The sequence below is a fragment of the Bos javanicus genome, chromosome 27 (genome assembly GCF_032452875.1).
Source record: "Bos javanicus breed banteng chromosome 27, ARS-OSU_banteng_1.0, whole genome shotgun sequence".
NCBI classification, from domain to species: Eukaryota; Metazoa; Chordata; class Mammalia; order Artiodactyla; family Bovidae; genus Bos; species Bos javanicus.
The window spans coordinates 33980053-34002354 of NC_083894.1; the positions used below are offsets into that span (position 1 = coordinate 33980053).

At 46.3% G+C, this 22302-nt stretch overlaps 1 protein-coding gene across 4 annotated transcripts in view; it reads left to right on the plus strand.

Annotated features, from left to right (window-relative positions):
- The first annotated feature begins 588 nt into the window (after positions 1 to 588).
- PLEKHA2 (pleckstrin homology domain containing A2) overlaps positions 589 to 22302 on the plus strand; it is an 81499-nt gene continuing 59785 nt past the window's right edge. Inside the window, exons 1-3 of one of the 4 annotated variants that reach the window (XM_061404548.1) lie at positions 589 to 668; positions 1393 to 1699; positions 2758 to 2913. The gene's annotated coding sequence lies outside the window, so the exon portion shown is untranslated. Of the gene's footprint in view, positions 669 to 1392; positions 1700 to 2757; positions 2914 to 18311; positions 18402 to 18679; positions 18797 to 22302 lie in introns of those variants that run through there. The other 3 variants (XM_061404547.1, XM_061404545.1, XM_061404546.1) reach the window with 3 other exon arrangements.

Below are 22302 nucleotides of genomic sequence, written 5' to 3' on the forward strand. Positions count from 1 at the left end.
GTGGCACTGTGTAACTTCTGGGATCTTAGTTTCCTGATCAGTGAGAGCCTGGAGTCCTAACCCCTGGACTGCCGGGGAGTTCCCTTCTCTACGGTCCTTGATGGTGGTTCATAGTTACCAGTGAGGCACTAAAATCTACTTGAAACTGTTGAGCATAACTGTGGGTTTGAAGACAGGTGGGCTGTGTCAAAGCCGTTGAACCGGGAGACAAATGCTTGATTTTTTCTCTTGGGCTGGACCGTTTCCCAGTGAGATTACTCCTCCACATTCCTGCTAGGGGTTAGGGGTGGACATTGTGGAAATTTAAGCTTTCTTCAGCATTTTTTCCAGCCAAATATAGACGGAGGCCGGGGCAAGTGGTGGCACTCTGTTCAGTACACGGGCTTTCGATGACTCCACCCCTGACTGCTGTTCCACTCTCATTTCTGTCCTCGGTGGAGCCTAGATCCTCAGCCCCAAGGCTTCCGTGTTCACTCTTCTTCCTTCTCACGCAAGCTTTCAACCCATCTTCCTGTTTCCAGCCCCACCCTAACCACACCTCCTCCACCACCCAGTTCAGAGGCTCCTGGTCCTTGAATTCTTGAGCCTGTCTGGGGCTTGGAGATGCTGAACTGCTGGTTTCTTGGTGCTTCCAATCTTCACAGGTCTAGGTTTTTCTGATATAATAGGTTAGTTTCCACTGATCATAGCTTTTGTGTTTTTTAAAAGGTTTAACATTTTTTGTTGGTTGTTGCTGTTTTCACATTCTTTGTCCTTGAGGATGTATGTTCCTTTCCTCCTTTGCTATCATTTTAGTGGAGGCTTAAGAGACAGCAGAGATAAAATTACGTGTCCAGTAGACCATGCTTAACTGGGATTTCCATGTGCCTGTTTGAAAATCCACTGTTCCAGCTTTATTTCTTTCCCTCCCTCCCTTCCGTCCTTTTTCTTTCTTCCTCATTCCTTTTCCTCTTTCTCTCTCTCTTAGAATGCTGTTCCTCCCTCTTTGAATGTGTTGGGAAGGCTGATGTCCTCTGCTCTTTAAAATATAATACTTTGAATATAAACAGCACCTTGGACTCTGGCTTTAATTTGAACACATCACGGTTCTGCAGTGGATTTAGAAATATCAACAACCCACAGTCTGCGCTTCTGAATCTCTTGCCTTCCTGTGCTTGCTGAGAAAACTCTTCGGTATTTTTAGGAAGTGGAGTACTGGCATTTCATCCACTACAGGTCCGACAACCTTTGTTCAGAGTTTAAGTTTCAGAATGGTGGTCCAGGGAGCATAGGGAGAGAGGGCGAAGAGTATATTCTTGACCAGCAGGGCAAACAGGGCCAGGTGAGGATGGGACTGGGTATTAATTAGTTGATGAATTAATTTAAAAATATATATTGTCTACTATATTCCAGGCACTGTCATAGGTAGAGGGAGTATGTGCATGCTCAGTCACTCAGTCGTGTCTGACTCTTTTCGACCCCTTGGACTGTAACCCACAAGGCTTCTCCGCCCATGGAATTCTCCAGGCAAGAATACTGGAATGGGTTGCCATTTCCTACTCCAGGGGATCTTCCCGACCCAGGGAATGAACCTTCATCTCCTGCATTGGCAGGCAGATTCTTTACCACTGAGTCACCTGGGAAGCCTGTCACAGACAGAGGAAATGAGTAAGACATTCAGAGTCCAGTGAGGGAAGGCAAACAACTAAGAAAACACAAGGTAAGTGTATATGTCCTTTATGCTCAATGAAATTAATTTAGCATCTACTGTACATCAGGCCCTGTACTACCATACTTTCATTTTATTTATTCCTTACAGTAACACTGTGTGTGGGGCATTATCATTACCCATTTTAATATAAGGAAGCTGTCAAAATAGAGGAATATACAATTTGCCCTCCCTCTGTCTCTTCCTCCTTTCTTTCTTCCTTATTTTTTCCCCTTTTCTTTCTTTCCTCCTTTCTCAATCTCCCCCCTTCCTCCTTCTCTCTCATCTCTCTCTAGGGGAGAGGTGAGCCCTCTCTCCTCTTTGGCCAGGCACCTGAGTGCCCACCATCCTGGGCTCAGCGTCCACAGTCTCAGAGTCCACTGAGCCCCTGCTTTCTGCAGAACCGAAAGCAGGGGCTCTGCTTGGTGCCTGAAACTGGCTCTTCATCCCTGCACATCACCCCTCTCATCTCCTCCCTCCCAACTCCAAATCCAGGAAGAGCATCTCAGGTTGGACCAGAGAAAGAAAAGAACATCCCGCAGGTAACTAGCAGTGTTTCTGAGTGCTGTCTTCAGCTTGGAAAGAAACAGGGGAGAAGAAACAAGTCATGAAAACATTGACCAAAAACTGTCCCAAACTACAAAAAAACTCATGCCCTTTTCTCCTTCTCATTCCCCCAACCCCCTTTCCTTATTCTTGTAACAAAAATGTACCAGGGTATTGAGACACCAGCTAAGGAACGACTGTGAGCACAGAGGGCCAGGGAGGGGCTGGGGTTAGACCTAGAGAGATTTTTTTTTTTTTAATTTTTTTTGACCACACCACACAGCGTGTGGGATCTTAGTTCCCCAGTCAGGGATCGAACCCGTGTTCCCTGCAGTGGAAGCTGAAGTCTGAATTACTCAGCCACCAGGGAAGTCCCTAGAGAGATTTTTTAGAAAAGCAGATCAGCTGTTCCCCAGAGAAAGGTCAAGGGGTCACGGGGGTGACTGGGGGAGAGGGAAGCACACACACACTCTCCTCTATGAATTTAATCAGTTTTTCCGTTTTTAAAACTGTCTCTAAAACAGGAAATTGCTTGGGTCTCTTGAACCGAGGGGCTCAGGTCTGGCCTCCCTCCTTATCACTATCACCTTGTTCCTTGGCCATGTGGAGGTGGCTTCCTACAGTTGATGAGAAGCTGGCTTTCTTGTGCAAGGAGCCTTGTTCTTCCCAAACCAGGGCAGGTAAGTGAAGGCCGGAGATTCCTGAGGGGCTCCTCTCACTAACGATGAGATAGAGAAGGTTTGGGGGGTGGGTGAAGGCACCTGAACACCCCGAGTGTTGAGAAAGGGAGGCGGGAGTGGGGTACGGACAGAGGTGCTGCTAAATTCTGGATGCCACCACCTAGATCCAGACCAATTCTCAAGGGAGGTCCTCCCACACCCACAGGAAGGCCAAAAAGAGGTTCGAAATTCAAATTATTTTTGGTGCTTGGGAGATGGGAGGGGAGTGAGAGAGGGCAGTGATAGTAAACAGAACAGAAGGGGAAAGAAAAAAAATGAAAGGCTTGATCAGTATCTTTCCTAAGAAGCAGCTCAGGATGATGTATGGCAAAGGTGATCAGACTCGCAGCTGGACTTGAATGATGTTTTCTGTTATGTATCCACGGGTTAGCCTGTGATGGGGAATATTTACAAATTTCATATAACTTTGGTGTCTGCCCTGAAAGCAGAGTCTTTTTATATGCCCTCTCCTTTTTTTGGCCGCTGTTTTTGAGGTGATGGGGCAGAGATGTTTCGCCCACACTGTACCCACATGCTCTCTCTGCTTCTCTCAAGACAGTTCCTGGTCTCAGTTTCCCCCGACAGCTTCTGTCCTTTCATGCATATCATAGCTTGTTTTGTTATTGTTGTTGTTTTTGCTCTGGGTAAGGAGGATAGGATCACCGTAGGAGCGACAGATAAGCATGGGCCCTGTGATGAGAGGCGAGAAAACATCAGCTGTATTTGAGAATTCAGAGGAGGGAGCAATAAAAGATCCTTGGTACTTTGTTCTTTTCAGGTCTCAGTTTCTCTCATCTCTGAAAATGGATGATTACGGTGAGGAAGGGTTGCCAGGTAGACCATAGATACTAGACCTGCAGTTCGATTTGAATTTCAGACAAATAGCGGATACGTTACTAAAAGTCTGATATTACAATTCTGTGTATTTGAGGTAGTTCTTAAGTCACCTTGGTAGCTCAGATGGTAAAGAATCCGCCTGCAATGCAGGACATGCAGTTCGATCCTTGGGTTGGGAAGATCCCCTGGAGGAGGGCATGGCAACCCATTCCAGTATTCTTGGCTAGAAAATCCCATGGATGGCGGAGCCTGGTGGGCTACAGTCCATAGGGTCACAAAGAGTCGGACATGACTGAGCAACAACACACTTAAGTCACCTCCCCTGGGTGGTGTTTAAAGGATCGGCCCCCACAGGACTCAGTCTTAGGAGAATCAGTTTCTCCATCTCCTGGAGATGGATAGACAGCCAGGTCTCATGTGCGCCTGCCCATCTGTCTCTGCTCCCACCTGCCCTTTCACACCAGCCTTCTCTCTCTTCTAAAAAAGGAAACAAAGGCATTGCCCTTTGTTGTAAAAACCTCCAGGGTGGAGACAGGGGGTGAGTAAAAATATCTCTGTTTGCACTGCTGTATTTAAAATAGATAACCAATAAGCAAAATAATTACTTCTGAAAAAACGTTAAAATAAAAATAGGGTGAAGGACTTCACTGGTGATTAGTGGGTAAGACTAATCGCTTCCACTGCCAGGGACATGGGTTCCATCCCTGGTTCAGAAACTAAGATCCCACATGCCACTCTCCACGGTCAACACAAACATCGGTGTTTGCGTTGAGAAAGCAAAAGCCTTTGTAACTGAGGTGCAAGTCACTTTGCAAGGCAGGTGGCTTCCAATGTATGATCTTCTGTAAAACTTGGAAGAAAAAAACCTAACTGAGTTGACCACTGATAGATCATTATAGTAATTAAAAAAAAAGAAGACTTTATTTTTAAGAGCAGTTTCAGGTTTGCAGGAGAACTGAGCAGACAGTACAGAGAGTTCCCATATGCTCCCCCCAACCTCCCCCACAGAGTAATTTTGGAAGTGATGGCTGACCTACAGTTCGAAGGAGTTCAAAAAATTGAGCAACACTGCCAAATTCAGCTCTGCTGAAAAGCAGATTTCCTTTTGTTTTATTTTTTTATAAACTTTTAATTTTATATTAGAGTTATAGCCTATTAACAATGTTGTGATTGTTTCAGGCGGACGGGATAGGGACTCAGCCATACACATACATGTATTCTCCCCCAAAACTCCCCTCCCATCTAGGCTGCCACATAACATTGAGCAGAGTTCTCTGTGCTATACAGTAGGTCCTTGTTGGTTATCCGTTTTAAATCCAGCAATGTGCCCATGTTGATTCTAAACTCCCTAACTCTCCTTTCCCCCACCCTTCCCATAAGTTTGTTCTCTAAGTCTGTGAGTCTGCTTCTGTTCTGTATCATGTCTTTTTAAGATTCCACATATAAAGGATGTCATACAGTATTTCTCCTTCTCTGTCTGACTTATCTCACTCTGCATGACAGTCTCTAAGTCCATCCATGTTGTTGCACATGGCATTATTTCATTATTTTTAATGGCCGAGTACACACACACAGTAAAATTCCACTGTATGTATGTACTACATCTTCTTTATCCATTCCTCTGTTGGAGGACATTTAGGTTGCTTCCGTCTCTTAGCTATTGTGAACAGTGCTCTGATGACATGAAAAACAGATTTTAAGTCCCCTAGCAAAGCTGAACTGGCTGGAAATCTTTGCACAGGGTTTGTGTTCACTCAGTCATAACAGACCCTGCTCTGAAGCCTTTCTTCTGATTAACCCTAAACACTGCTGTAACAAAACTCCATACAGCCCCATTTATTTGTTCAGGTCAACAAGTTTCCTCAGTGCATGAAAATAAGAAATAGGGATCGTATTGGTGCTATACCTGCTTATTCTTGCACCAAGTAATATTAATTGATGAATATTTGAACTAATTACATATATATGTAAATATATAAAAATAACATATTTTAAAATTCATCCTCATCCATCTCATTAAGAGAATAATTTCCAGTAACATTTTACTGCTTCATGTTTAGTGATCAATGACATGTATATTTATCTTGTTACAAATTATGGCAATGGTGAGTTAGTCTCCAAAAAAATGTCTTCACACTTGGAGCCTGAAGGTCGCAGGATAGTTTTTAATTTCTAAATTGTAAAATCAGTTTATAGAGGCATTTTTGTTTCAGAAAATGGGATGGGATAATCAGTAAGAGATGTCCAAATAATAGATGTTAAAGTAATAAAAGATATCAAAAATATATGACATTTGGATAAACTTCTCTAGAAGTGGAATGAAAATAGAGTTTAAGGAGGAAAGGGAAAAATTTAACATCTCGGACTGTTAAAGAGCTACTTGTTCTTTTCTAAAAAGGAATGGCAGTGTCAAGTTACTATGATACTTGATTTCTATTGGATACCTTTAAAAAGAGTGATATGACAGTTTCATTTTAAAATATCCTATGTTAATTAACAATTGGCAGAACACATTTTTTACAATCACTCAAACTTGTGATTAAAAGTTACAAATGTCAACTTAAAAATGTGTGTAGGGATACATAGTTTTCCAGCATTTAAAAAATTGTTAACTTATTTATTTTCTTTTTGCTGTGCTGGGTCTTTTTTCGGTAAGTGGGTTTTCTCTCGTTGCAGTGAACAGGGGCTACTCTCCAGTTGCTGTGGGAGGGCTTCTCCTGTCGTGGCTTCTGTTGTTGTGGAGCACAGGCTGTAGGCACAAGGGCTCAGTAGTTGCCCAGTCCTGGCCCAGCTGCCCCTTGACATGTGGCATCCTCTTGGACCAGAGATTGAACCTGTGTCTCCTGCAATGGCATGTGGATTCGTAAACACTGGCCCACCAGGGAAGTCCTCCAGCAATTCTTAGCGGGTGTTGGTGAAGAAGTTTGATCACTGTTTTATATCATTGTCTCCCTGCCATTTCTGTTCATAATACTTACATTTCTAGACACTTTATAACTTTAAACAATAAAACATGTCAGCATCATTTTACTAAAATTTCAGAGGATTCCTGGTCCCAAGTTCTTGGTTCCCCATCACGCTGCCCTTCTACTCTGAACTGGGTGGTAGTTGCAGGGTCATGATACAAGGGCTTAAATTGGAGAAACCAAAAATAAACCAGCCCCTGGAGCTCACCACGGAACTATTTCAAGAATATGCAGTTACTTTTCATTGGCCATGGTTTGACTCATGGTGTACTCAGTAACATGTAATTACAAAGCTACATTCTAACAGACTTGACTTCTACTCTAATGCTTGCTTGTCACCTTCTGAGTATAGGGGAGCCGCCGCAGTCCTGGATAGTAACTAATTGAAGTCATCTAACAGACCCTGATGTGAACCCCTCATAGAAGACTGACTACCTCAAATAGCAGCCAAGGTTCTGGTGGATTTTCTTTTTAAGGAAGGCAAAAAAAAAAAAAAAAAGAATGGAAGCAACCATATGTCCATATGGCAGAGGAAATCCACATGGAGAAGCTCAGTCATAGGGACTGGAGCAGTTGAAGTTGGGGAGAAATGAGGAACTAAAGAGCCTCTTGATAAGGGTGAAAGAGGAGAGTGAAAAAGTTGACTTGAAACTCAGTGCTGAAAAACTAAGATCATGGCATCTGGTTCCATCATTTCATGGCAAATAAAAGGGAAAAAGTAGAAGCAGTTACTTTTCTTTTCTTGGGCTCCAAAATCACCGTGGATGGTGACTGCAGCCATAAAAATAAAAGATGCTGCTCCTTGGAAGAAAAGCTATGACAAACGTAGACAGTGTATTAAAAAGCAGAGACACCACTTTGCTGACAAAAGTCCATCTAGTCAAAGCTATGGTTTCTTCAGTAGTCATGTAGAGATGTGAGAGTTGGACCATAAAGAAGGCTGGGCAACAATGAATTGATGCTTTTGAATTGTGGTGCTAGAGAAGACTCCTGAGAGTCCCTTGGACTGCAAGGAGATCCAACCAGTCAATCCTAAAGCAAATCTACCCTGAACATTCATTGGAAGAGCTGTTGCTGAAGCTGAAGCGCCAATACTTTGGCCACCTGATGCAAAGAGCTGACTCATTGGAAAAGACCCTGATGCTGGGAAAGCCTGAGGGCGGGAGGAGAAGGGGCTGCAGAGGATGAGATGGTTCGATAGCATCACTGACTCAATAGACATGAATTTGAGCAAACTCTGGGGGATAGTCGAAGACAGAGGAGTCACAGTCCATGGGATTGCAAAGAGTCAGACGTGACTTAGCGACTGAACAACAACATAGTCATTTAACAATGTTGTGATAGTTTCAAATTTGAGAAGCACTGTTATTCACATCAGAACAGAAGAGTAAATGATAGTTCTTTCTGTGATGTACACATTGAGACCTACTCTTGTATTCACTTTCAAATACACAATGTGGTACAGTTAGCTATAGTTACCATGCTGTACAATCCAGCCCCAGAACTGATTTATCTTATAACTGGAAATTTGCACCTTTTGACCACCTTCTCTCCCCCTACATCGACCCCCACCCCCAGCTCCCACCACTCGCCTCTGGCGACCACCAATCTGTTCTCTGTTTCTGTAAGTTCAGGGGTTTTTAGATTCCACATGTAAGCGAGTTCGTACAGAATCTGTTTTTCCTCTGTCTTACTTCACTTAGTATAATGCCTTCAAGGTCCACCCATGTTGTTGCAAATGGCAGGATTTCCTTCTTTATGGCTGAAGGGTATTTCATTGAATATATGTCACGTTTTCCTTATCTAGTCATCTGTCAGTGGGCACTGAGTTTGTTTCTCTGTCTTAGCTATGGTGAATAATGCTGCAATGAACCTGGGAGTGCAGATATCTTTTTTGAGACAGTGATTTTGTTTCTTTCTGATATATACACAGAAGTGGAACTGCTGGATCATACGGTTGTTCTATTTTTAATTTTTTGAGGAACCTCCATACTGTTTTCCATAGTGGCTACACCAATTTGCATTCCAACAGGGCCCAAGGGTTCCCTTTTCTCCACATCTTGCTGACTTCTCCTTTGCTGTCTTTTTGATAAAAGCCATCTTTATTCATGTGAAGTGATATTCATTGTGGTTGTGACTTGCATTTCCCCACTGGTGAATGATGCCGAGCATCCCTTCAGGTACCCGTCAGCTATCTGTATATCTTCTTTGGAAAAATGTCTATTCAGCTCTTCTGCCTATTTAAAAAATCAGATTGTTGGTTTTTTCCTTGTTGTTGAGTTACATGACTTCTTTATATATTTTGGATATTAACCCCTTATCAGATATATGATTTGTAACATTTCCTCCCATTCTGTAGGGTCCCTTTTCATCTTGTTGATGGTTTTCTTTCCTTTGCTTTCTTCCGGGACAGAAGAATTTTAGTTTGGTGCAGCGCCGTTTGTTTGTTTTTGCTTCTGTTGCCTTTTGTTGCTTTTGGTATCAAATCCAACAAGAATAATTTCCAAGACCAATGTCAAGGAACTTACCCATGTTTTCTTCTAGAGTTTTATGGTTCCTGGTCTTCCATATTTTAATTTGTACAATTTTCTTTTCATGTACTTTTACTTTAAAGTCTTTTGTAGGGGCATTAAATAATTTGAAAAAGTATATTACTAAGCAAAAGAAACATAACGCACATGATATAATGTTTTAAAAATATACAAGAGCATGAATGAATCCTGTCCTCTCTTAACCACCTCAGAAATGATCTCGAGTTCACCACTCTTACTAGCAAAACTATGAAACTTCTCACCTAAAATCAAGGCGCCCATCACAGTTCAACCACTTTTTCCTACCCCAAAGTCATCACCAAAAGTGATGAAGATTGTCTTGGGCACATATAACTTCGGGGAATGCTTATTAACTTTTCTCTCTCTCCTTTGTTGTTGTCAAGTAATCCATTTACAGAGAGAGGAATGAACTGAATAAAGTCATTTTTCCCTCCCCCGGCCCTCTCCATCTCCAAAAGCTTTTCTATTTTCTTGGTTTCTAGTCCACTGAGGACTGGGAAACCACATAACTGGACCTTTTGAAATTAGATCTTCAGCCAGAATCAATAAGCAAGCCTAAAAAAAGCATCTCCGTGAAGACACAGGGACTTGGCTATTCAGAGGCTCTTTCTCTCTTATCTTCCGGTTCAGAGTGCTCTTCCAGAGACTGAAGTTGCCAGAAAGTGACCTCCAGGTCAAGACCATGTTCCTGATATGTCTGGCAGCCAGCCAGCACTGTGACATCTTCTGACATCAGATGCTGGAGGGAGCATTTGGCCACTTATCCAATTAGAACATCCAAACTGTCATTAGGTATTATGTGTAAGGATAAATTTAGCTTGTTATTGTTTAATTACTAAATGACGGAATGAAGCTGAACTGGGTTTAACTCTCCAGCCTAGTATTACACTTAATTTTAACAAAGTTTGACAGACATGTGGAGTCATTGTACAAATTATGGTGAAATTTGAAAGAAGATTCCTTAGTAAATTACCTGTCTCCGGTGACTCACACTGAACTTCACAGGTCTGGAGGTTCAAACTGCCAGTCAGGTTTCATATATCTTTTCCAGTGGCAGGAGTTTTAATGTGAACGGATACAAAATTGGCTAAAATTTCTTGAAAAATACATCCATGGACTCACAAGTATTTTTAAGTTGAAGATAAAGTTAGTTTTTTTAGTCACAAAGCAACTATAAGATGTCTGCGGTATTTTTAAATTAAAAGCTAGTTATTTGCCTATAAAAGTAACATTTTTCCCCATAATCATAAAATAATACATGCTTAGGGAAGAATACTTGGAAAGTTCAGGAAAAAAAAGACTTTTTAGAATAAAATATTTGTTCATCCTTCCTCTTTTGTCCCTTTTGAACTTTGTACGGCGTGCATGTATTTCCTAATAACAAAATAATGGAAGGACATAAATCCATCTGTCCAAATATCCTGTTTGATTTTCTTTGTTTTGTAATCACCAGCTTGTGTTGAGAATCACTGAGGTAATAGCCAATCCGGTTCACTGACCACCACAGGCATCTCTTGGAATAAACCGGACAGAGTTTATTCCAGCTACCAACTCTGACCACCTTCACCCCAGTATTTTCTAATTGTAGCCCTCATGTAGGCTTGGTGCTGAGGAAATGAATTATGAAACTAGTCTAAGCAAAAATATGTTAACTATAGAACCAAAGCACGGTCATGGATCCAAACCTAAGGTACTAATGTCTGTCTATTCATTCTCTCTCTCTCTCTCTGATTCCACAGACCCAGTTCTTTCCCTGTAATCTCGGGGAATGCAGGAATCCCAGCCATGCACTGCCTTTATTCAAACTGACGGAAAAACAATGCCATCACATGAATCAATAGGAATGGTGCATTTGGCCAGGAGACTGTTATTTCTGGGGGCTGGATGGGCGCTTCGTTTTGAAGTTTATATTAGAGTCAGATTTAACAGTATGGCAATGTTTTCCAAACTCTGTCACTGGGAAGTAATTCTGGCATGTGTCCGTAAGTACTGTCTCTCTCTATATGTATGAGCATAAGAAGTACTATAGAGTGGGTGGCTCAAACAACAGAAATTTCTTTTCTCAGCGTTCTGGAGGCTGGAGTCCGGGAGGGGGTTGCCAGCTAGGTTGGGCTCTGGCGAGAGCTCTCTTCTAGGATTGCAGATGGCTGCCCTCTTGTGTGTTCACACGGCCTTTCTGTGTGCCCTGGAGACAGGGCGAGATCGCTTCCTCTTCTTATATGGCTATCAGTTCTGTTGGATTAGGACCTCACCCTCATGAGCTCAGTTAACCTTAACTACTTCTTAAAAGGCTCTGTCTCTAAATGCAGTCAGATTGTGAGTTAGGTCTTCAACATACACGTTTTATTTTGAGAGGCAGCATAATTCACTGTAATACACACATATCAATATGTATACACTTGTGTATATAAAATTTGATTTTACATACACACTTCCAGGCATTTCATAGAAGTTTTCTCTCTTTTGATTTTACTTTATTAATGTCCCTTACCACTCTTTCCCTTATCCTATAAACAGAAATTGCCAGTGTTCTTCTATCTTTTTCTGTTCTCAAAGCTGAGGATTGGAGCTAAGCAAAAAAGCTTAGGGGACCACTGAACCAAGACTCAGAATTCATGTCTGGCTCTGTGATTCCAAGAGTGTCTCTCCTTAAAAACCTAAATTCTTTCATCTGTGTAAAACAGGATTGATTATCTATAATCCTGTGAAAGTGTGAAGAAGGAACAGCTAATAATTTGTCATGTAATGTGAGCTCTTTTTAGTAAAAGTTTCAAAATGAAATGCAAAGATTTTAATCCAAAGGTATGAAACTGTTAAAATTTAACTGACATTCTCAGCAATTACCATGTGCCCTAAGAACATTAACTCACCGAATCTCAACAACAGTGGTATAAGATAGGTTATGTGTTATCACCACCTTCTCTGTTTTATAGAAATACAGAAAAGTAGGGTATCTGGTGCATGACTACACAGCTCATTTGGGAGAGAGTCAGGAGTCACATCCCTGGTGGTAGCTTGGTGTTAGAGACCAGTTACCATGAAGCCACAAACTATGAAATTGCTGCTTATTCACTTCTAATTGTGTGACTACCTTGTTCAAAAACCTCCACTAGCTCTTTTTTTTTTTTTTTTTTGATGTGGACAATTTTTTAAAGTCTGTATTGAATTTGTTACAATGTTGCTTCTGTTTTATGTTTTCTTGACCAAGAGGCATGTCAGATCTTAGCTCCAATACTTTGGCCACCTGATGCAAGGAGCCAACTCATAGGAAAAGACCCTAATGCTGGGAAAGATTGAGGGCAGTAGGAGAAGGGGGCAACAGAGGATGAGATGGTTGGATGGTTTCACTGAGTCAGTGAGCATGAGTTTGAGCTAACTCCGGGAGATAGTGAAGGACAGAGAAGCCTGGCATGCTGCAGTTTATGGGGTCACAAAGAGTCAGGCATGACTTAGCTACTGAACAACAACACAGTATAAAATTATGTGGTTGTAACAGTAATTTTTTTCCATGGGGATAGTCTTGATCCCTGTCTCCTGTACAATGTCATGACCCTCCATCCATAGTTCATCAGGCACTCTGTCAGATCTTGTCCCTTAAATCTATTTCTCATATCCATTGTGTAATCATAAAGGATTTGATTTAGGTCATACCTGAGTGGTCTAGTGGTTTTCCCTACTTTCTTCAATTTAAGTCTGAATTTGGCAATAAGGAGTTCATGATCTGAGCCACAGTCAGTTCCCGGTCTTGTTTTTGCTGACTGTATAGAGCTTCTCCATCTTTGGCTGCAAAGAATATAATCAGTCTGATTTCAGTGTTGACCATCCGGTGATGTCCATGTATAGAGTCTTCTCTTGTGTTGTTGGAAGAGGGTGTTTGCTGTGACCAGTGCGTTCTCTTGGCAAAACTCTATTAGCCTTTGCCCTGCTTCATTCTGTACTCCAAGGCCAAACTGGCCTGTTACTCCGGGTGTTTCTTGACTTCCCACTTTTGCATTCCAGGCCCCTATAATGAGAAGGACATGTTTTTTGGGTGTTAGTTCTATGAGATGGCTGGATGGCATCACCGACTATGCACATGAGTTTGGGTGAACTATGGGAGTTGGTGATGGACAGGGAGGCCTGTCGTACTGCGATTCATGGGGTCGCAAAGAGTCAGACATGACTGAGCGACTGAACTGAACAGTATTTACCTGGTCAGTCCCTCACTGAGGAATATGACAGTGATTTCCAAATTTCACTATTATGAGCAATGCTGCAGCGAATGTATTATTTGACATATATACTCTTGGCTGTTCTGATTCACCCACCACTTCGAGGGGAACTTGAAAGACTGAGAAAGCTGGACAGACCACCAAGAAACTGCCTAGGCCTGAACCAATGTGCTTTTTATCATAAAGGAGGGCACTGGAAGCGGGAATGTCCTCAGCGCCCTACTGGGGGACGCTGGAGAGGCAACCCTGACCAGCCCCAGTTCTTTGTGAATAAGCTGGATGAGAGAGCCCACATACTGAACAATGTGGCCCGAGGGCCTGCCTTGGCTATGGATCCCACTTGATCCACTCTCATTATCCCAGCGGAGCCTTGGGTCACCCTTGATGTGGCAGGTAAAACTGAATTTCCTGTAGACACTGGAGCTGCCTGCTCTGCTCTGACTCGCCAGCCGGCCCCCTCTCCATCTGTGGACCACACCATGACAGGAGTTGGTGGACAGCCCAAGGGAGGGCAATCTACATCTCTCCTTGGCTTCCCAGGTGGCACAGTGGCAAAGAATCCACCTGCAATGCAGGAGACACAGGAGGCTTGAGTTCAGTCCCAGGATTGGGAAGATCCCCTGGAGGAGGAAATGGCAACCCACTCCAGTATTCTTGCCTGGGAAATCCCATGGACAGAGCAAGCTGGTGGGCTACAGCCTAAAGGGTCTCAAGGTGTTGGATGTGACTGAGCACAAGTTATATGGGAGGAAAAAATGGTTAATAGGTTCAGATAATTGTTCGCTGAGTGAATAGAACTGAATAGAACAATAGTAGTTTGAGTTATCTTTCGAGAAATGGATGGTACTTGGCTACTGAAACCAATAGCAACTCTACAAAATGACCAGCTAGCATTAGAAGTGCAATGGCCTTGGAGCAATTTATCTTTGTGCAAAATGAACCGGCCTGAACCAAGATCAACCACTGACCTTGGCCTCTTCAGTCCCACACTTTCCCCAACAGAAGTCACTGGCCCCAGCTGCAACCTGGTACCTTATATAATGCGTGTCTTTAAGGACAGAGAACAATGCGGTTCCCTGGAGGGTGCCCTGGCTCAGCACTGAAGGTTGTTAGGGCACTTGGTAACCCAGCCGTGAACACTGAAAATGAATAGAAAGTGCATAAATGGCTAGAGTATAAGACTCTCTGTTTAAACTCTTAGGTTCTGGACCAGTAGTCTCCATTGTCATGGGAAGGTTCCTGTATCAATACTAAGATTCTCCACCCTGGGTTCCAGAAACATCTCTGCCACTAACCAGCTGCAAAACCTTGAGCAAGTTGTTGAACCTCATTTGCACTGACACATCAGGGGAGTGAAATCGCTGCTGTGAAAGGCCCTTTCTGACATTCCTTTCCCCACAGGCAGAGTCTCATTTTCAGATGTCTGGGCTGTTTATTGCACTGAAAAAAAAACCTCATAAAATCAGTCAATGGAAATATTTTCAAAATGTGTCAGAGATGGTCAATGGACCACAGCAGGGCTCAGACTCAATTGACCATCTTTGCCTCTATGGTAGAAGGTGATGGGGGTCTTCTGAGGAAGCACCAGAAATACAGAAGTCAGACTGGGGCCAGGTCCTGGCCAGGGACAAGTCTGGCAGTAAACGGGGCTTCCCAGTGAAGGAGAAGCATCACTGGAAGTGTACCAGTGACCCTTCTCCTAGCCTATCACCGGAGTCAAACTGCCCCGGTCTTCTCAGGCCTATTTCTTTTTTTTTTTTTTAATATAAATTTATTTATCTTAGTTGGAGGCTAATTACTTTACAATATTGTAGTGGTTTTGCCATACATTGACATGAATCCTCCATGTGTGTACATGTGTCCCCCATCCTGAACCCCCTCCCACCTCCCTCCCCATCCCATCCCTCAGGGTCATCCCAGTGCACCAGCCCTGAGCACCCTGTCTTATGCATCCAACCTGGACTAGTGATTCATTTCACATATGGTAATATACATGTTTCAATGCCATTCTCCCAAACCATCCCACCCTCGCCCTCTCCCACAGAGTCCAAAAGACTGTTCTATACATCTGTGTCTCTTTTGCTATCTCGCATACAGGGTTATCATTACCATCTTTCTAAATTCCATATATATGTGTTAGTATACTGTATTGGTGTTTTTCTTTCTGACTTACTTCACTCTGTATAATAGGCTCCAGTTTCATCCACCTCATTAGAACTGATTCAAATGTATTCTTTTTAATGGCTGAGTAATACTCCATTGTGTATATGTACTACAGCTTTCTTATCCATTCATCTGCTGATGGACATCTAGGTTGCTTCCATGTCCTGGCTATTGTAAACAGTGCTGGGATGAACATTGGGGTACACGTGTCTCTTTCAATTCTGGTTTCCTTGGTGTGTATGCCCAGCAGTGGGATTGCTGGGTCATATGGCAGTTCTATTTCCAGTTTTTTAAGGAATCTCCACACTGTTCTCCATAGTGGCTGTACTAGTTTGCATTCCCACCAATAGTGTAAGAGGGTTCCCTTTTCTCCACACCGTCTCCAGCATTTATTGCTTGTAGATTTTTGGATAGCAGTTCTCAGGCCTATTTCCTGAGAACTGCTTCCAACTCCTTCCAGGACCTCCTCCCAAGTGAACCAGTGCATGCGGTGGTACTTTCTCACTGTGTGCCATTTTCATGGCCCTTCCAGGAGCAATACAAGGCTGCCTCAGCCTCTGAGTGACACTTGCATCCTTTCAGAGAGCTTTGCCTCCCAGGCATCCAATACAGTAGTGCTCAGGAAATATTTGTGGCTCTGTGAATGAGTGACTCAGGCAAGCTCCCTGGGGGACTAGAGTTTTATGGGCTTTAATATAAACCATACCATGGAACTGGAGACTTTTCCCTCATTGCTCCCACTGGAAACTGTCCGTTCCAGTTGGATTTGCTGGCAGTTGGATGGAATTTTGTTCCTTTTCACGCTGAAAACCGTAATCTAATTTTAAATTAAAAAAACATTTTCATAGCACCTACCTCACGTTCCGCAGTAATCCAAACATTCTACAAATGTTAATTCATTTATTCTTTGCAAGCATCCAGATGTAGAAAATAAGACCAAGAAAGGTTGTCACTTTGCTCTGAGATCAAAGCTAATAAGCTCCAGAGCTGGTGTTCAGACCCAGGCCATCTGGTTGTGGAGTATACGCTTTGCCTGAAATGTATGTGACTAGCAAAAATCTTCATGAGCAGAAAAAACAACAACAAAAAAGATGTTGATGTATTTATTTCAAAGGAAATGCTCTTTCTCTTGTGTCCCCCTTTCCTTCCTCATTCAAAGCAAAATGTTCTAAAGCAAACAGTCTTTTTTCACACCTGAGAGAGCGAGGAGGCTCATTTCTGCTTTGGCAATCAAAATGGAAGAGGAAACTTGTGTGGTTTCATCACCGGTGTTTTCGGGGCGTGTGCTCTGCCTGATCCTGCCTGCCTCCCGGCTCATCTGGCTGGCCCCCACCCCTTTCTCCAAGCTTTGCTGCCTCAGGTCCCAGAGACTTTTAACAGTCCGTCTTTCCCCTGCATCTCTGGGTCACGGACCAGCCTTTGCGGCAATCCCGCCCAGCCAGACTTTGAGCCTCGACGTCTTCTTAGGCCCTCCCCTCAGTCAAAGCTTTGCAATTAGGACTCCGACCTCATCAACTGCAACTGCATCCGAATCCCCAGAAATCGCAGCTCCAGGTCCTCCATCCCGGGGTGAATCCACCGCGTTTCTGGGCTTCGAATGTTAGGCGCCTGACAACGCGTACATTTCAATTATCTGTCTTCTCCGTGCGAGGCTGGCGTCAGAACCTGACAGACCTGCCATTGGTAGCCGTGGGACCCAGGGCAAGTTACTTAACGTCTCTGACTCTCGGTTTCCTCATCGTGGAGGGGATTGATACCCATAGGGTGGCCGCGTGGATCGAACGAGATAAGGCAGAGGCTGCGCCGGCACCTTGGGTTCTCTTCGGTCCCTCTCTGCAATAGGACGTCATACCTGCTTGTCGATTTCCCATTTTTTTCCCCAGAGCACCCTCCAGCTCCGAGGGCTGGGAGGGCGTCTTGGCGCCACGCTCGGAAGAAAGCCCCTATGCACCCTTAGAACGTGCGACCCCACCGGGCTCCTGGGGCTCATTCATGACAACCCGGGAGAGCTGAGATAACTTGCTTCGACCCTAACCCTAAACCTCAGCCCCGCGGTCCCAGATGGCTAAAGACTCGGGGTCCGACGGAGGACCGCCTGAAGTCTCTGGAGGAGGGGGTTGGGGAAGAAGAAATGGAGTCAAGAGTGAGCCCGCGCTCTGGCTCGCCTCCCTCCCCCAAGGATGCTCTCATCCCCGGGCCCCCTTCCCACTCGGACACCTGCTGCCCAGCGTCCGAGGCAGGGCCTCCCTCCGCCAGGCTGGCTTCCCGGCCCGCGTCCCACCTGCGCGGCCGCCCCCGCGGGCGAGGGCGAGGGTGGGGGGGGGGGGTGATCCCCGCACCCAGCCTTGGGGGCCGCCGCCGGGCTCCCCGCCCCCGCGAGGTCCGCGCCCCCGGCCGCGCCCCCCTGGCAGCCCCGGCACCCCTCTCCTCCCCCGGCGGGCTCGGCGGAGCTTTGTACTCACATCCGGGGCTGGGTTTTGCTTTAATGCGAAACGTAATTAACCCGGAAAAAAGAGCCGAGAGACGAGAGAGAAGGAGGGAGTGAGGGCTCGGGGGGAGAAGAGCAGGAGGAGCCAGAGGCCCCCGAGAGTTTGGCGGCGACAGAGACCACCCCCCGTCCCCTCCGTCCCCCCGAGAGCGACGGCCCGGCGGGCCCTAGAGGCGCTTCCAGCCGGATGTAACGCGCGCACCCTGCCCGAGCCCCGGCCCTGCGCGGCGGGGTAAGTGGGGCACCCGCGCCGGCCGGGGCGCGCACCGCCAGGGCCGGCAGGGAGGCCGGGCGGCGGATGGGGGGTGCCCACCTGCGGACCCAGGACCCCGGGGCGGGTCGCCACCGCCCCCGGCCGCCTCCAATGGCCCCCGGGGAGCCCGCAGGGTAGCCCCCCCCCCCCACCCCCTTCGGCCCTCGGGAGCGTCCGGGGTGGCCAAGGTCGCCGCCGCCAGGGGTCGGGCTGCGGGGGTGGGGCCGCCGACTGGGTGGGGGCGGGTGTTCTGCCGAGCTGCGATTTCTCACGTTTGCAGCGGCGAAACTTCTCGGCGGGTTCTGGCGCTGGGGTACCCGCCCTGCAACGACTGCCCGGGCTGCAGGTAGGGGAGGCAAGCGGACGACGTCCAGGCAAGTCCCCCGGGGCACGGATGGGGCCTCGGAGACGCATCTTTCTCTTCCCCTATTAGCCGGATTCCGTGGCAGGCCTAGAACCCTCTCCAGGGAGATCCCGCCCCTGCCCAGTGGGCTCAGCCCGAGCGCTCTCGGGCTTCTGGACCTGAGGGCTCTGGGGTGCTTTGGAGGAAACGGCCCTAAAATGCAGGTGGGGTGCTAGATTGGGGAAAGCAGGCGAGGGGGTCTGGCTGGCTGTCTCAACAACTTCTTCCCCTCCACCTTACACGCTTCCCTCTTCTGCTCCAGTTCTAAAGACTGTTAATGCATCGAATTAAAAAAAAAAAAAAAAGAGGAAAGAGAAAAGAGAGGCAGTGTAGGAACGAAAAGTGTGCAGACACGTCCAGAGAGGAGGCGCGGCCGGGCCATCTCTCTCGAGGCGGTCACATCTCCTCCCCAGGCCAGCCCTGCCCCCAGCCCCTCGCGGGGAGGTTTCCTTCCTACTTGGTGCATCTTCCCCTTCTAACTCCTCTCGCGCCCCTCCCACCCCCCTGTCTTTCTTTCGGACTCCAAATGGGGATTTTCGGAGGAGAGCAAACAGCGGAGCAGGGGGAGGGGACAGGCCTTCCACCGGGACGCCAGCTGTGGCTCCTGGAGGAAGGGGGAGGGGGAGGGGGCGCCTCGGGCTGCCGCGGGGTGGGTGCGCTTGGGCTGGAGTTCCAACACTGTACTCCTGTTGTGTTCAATATATCTAAGTCAGCCACCCCTCCCCACCCCCGCCCCACCCCCCGCTTTCCTCCTTTCTGAAGCTTCATCATCTTTCTTACTTGGGGAGCAGAGCCTTCCGAAACAGTAAGGCCAAAGATCTGGGAAGAGTAGTGTTTGTTTTCTATTTCAGTTACATTCAATGGTATTTTTTGGGTAATTAAGACACCAAAGACGGTGCTGAACAGAAGATAGCCTCTGTCTTCAGGGGGCTTACCACCTGAGGAGGCCAGAGGAGATCCACCAGTATTTAAAACAGAGTGCAGATTGTGAAAATAGAGAGATCCAGAGTGCTTTGAGAAGCCAGAGGCTTTAAAACATTTTTTTAATTGATTAATTAATTTTTGGAATTAATGTTTGCTTGTGCTGGGTCTTCCTTGCTTCCAGGGCTTTCCTCTGGTTTAGGCAATGGGGGAGATTGTGGGGGGTGGCTACTCTTCTAGTTGGCTTCCCATTTCGGTGGCCCCTCTCCTTGGGGAGTCCTGGCTCTAGGGTGCAGGGGCTTCAGTAGTTGCGGTTCCCCGGCTCTAGAGCAGAGGCTCAGTGGTTGTGGTGCAGGGTCTTACTTGCTCTGTGCCATGTGGGATCTTCTTCAACCAGGGATCTAACCCATGTCTCCTGTATTGGCAGGCAGATTCTTTACTACTGAGCAACCAGGGAAGCCCAAGAAGCCAGAGGCTTAAAAAAAAAACCTTCATCCTTTTTCAGATATATTAGCCTTCTCTGTTGTGTGCCACTTGAATGCAGGTGACTGGCCGTAGCTTGTAGTCTAGACTCTGTGCCAGCCTGGTGGTGTATGACATCTGCTAGGTGCTAAGTAAATGTTTGTTGAATGAATGAGTGACTGACTGCAAGCACAGGAATTGTGTGCCCCGTCCAAATGGAAGAGGAGAGCGCAGTGTGAAAGTGCCTCGGACTGGTTCAAGCGGGTTTGTGAGGATTTATCTCGGATGTTGCCTTTGGACCTAAGTGCCCTTTGCCCTCTTTGTAAGCCCTGCTTTTTTTTTTTTTTTTTAATTAAGTCTCATATGGACAATATATAGCTGATACTTTATTTTTAAAATATTTTATTTATTTATTTTTGGCTGCACTGGGTTGCTGGGAGTGGGGGTTACCCTTTGTTGTGGTACGGGGCTTCTCACTGCGGTGACTTCCCTTCTTGTGGAGCATCTAGAGCCCAGGCTCAGTAGTTGTAGCGTGCGGTTGGCCCGCAGCCTGTGGGATCTTCCAGGACCAGGGATCGAACCTGTGTCCCCGGCATTGGCAGGTGGATTCTTAACCTCTGGACCCCCAGGGAAGTCCTAAGCCCTGCTTTTGACAAGTGTGTGTGGCACTCCTACTGCTGGGAGACTTGCTCACTTCACAGGTGGATGGGTGATCACCTGGGTGTGGATCAAGAGGCCACCTGCCCTTTGGTGGAGAGTCTGCAACCCTTCTTTTCTTTTGCCATTGGCGCTTGCTTCTCTCTTCTGTATGAGGAAGTGGGGCCTGCAAATCCCGTCATGTCATCATAGTGTGCTGACCTGTTCTCAGCCCAGTATTTCCCCCCGAGGTTAAAATAAATACTGGAGATATGCTGCTTTTGGTTGATGCGTGCTTATGGAGAGATTCTGCAAAAAATGAGAAGGGCGAAGCCTCAGCGCCATCACCCAAGCCCCTCTGAACAGCCTGCCTGCTGGCTTGCCTGATATTTGCTGTAAGTGCTGGGTCACTAAGGAGCCCAGATCAGCAGGGGCATGGTTTTCAGATGTGCATTCAGCGGGCACTTTGTGGATCTCCGGTCTTCTTTGTGCGGCAGGTAGACAGGTGGGTGATGCCCCTCACATTAGATGGCACTGTGGCCCCAGTGCAGTAAATATCTCTTTGGTTTCCCTGAAATGGTGGTGTTGCTTATTCCGGCTGGCATAGTCCTGGAGTTTGGTAAAGATGGTCTGGGTGCTGGGGCGCTGCTTTTCCCTGCCTCTTTACTCCTCCACTGTGAGCAGCAGTTGTTGTTCAGTTGCTGAGTCGTGTCTGACTCTTTGCAACCCCATGGACTGCAGCACACCAGGCTTCCCTGTCCTTCACTGTCTCCCAGAGTTTGCTCAAACTCATGTTCATCGAGTCAGTGATGTCATCCAACCATCTCATCCTCTGTCATCCCTTTCCCCTCCTGCCCTCAATCTTTTCCGGCATCAGGGTCTTTTCCAATGAGTCGGCTCTTCGCATCAGGTGGCCAAAGTGTTAGAGCTTCAGCGTCAGCATGAGTGAGCACTTGGGGCCGCCTTACTTTCAGTTTTCCATGCATCTTGGTGAGCTGGAGAGGACTCTGGTGGTCCCATCTGTTAGACTTTGGAAAGGAAGAGAGCAGAGCAAATATTGTAGTGTGACAGCAAGAGAAGACTGCTAGCTCTGTCTGATACAAGCTCATCACTGAGCCAGGGAATTGGCCAGGGCGGGGCGATGGGGTAGGAGGGATGGGTCTACAGGGGCTGGTGATTGGTGCGGTGGGGCAGTAACTGGAAGACTCCATTGACCTTTACTCCGAATCTTGAGTTGCTCTGCTCTCCCCTCCCCTGGTCCCTGCTGGTAAAACCATCCACCCTTTTGGGCTTTATAACTTCTCTCTCTCCTGGAAGCCTTTTCTTTACCCTTGACCCCCACTGATAAATTGACGTGCAGAAGATTAAAGACTGAATTGGGCTCTCTCTCCCGGGGAGGTGGGGGAGATCCATGCCTGGTGGGACAGGAGCTTCCACACTGCCCAGGGCGGTAGCAGG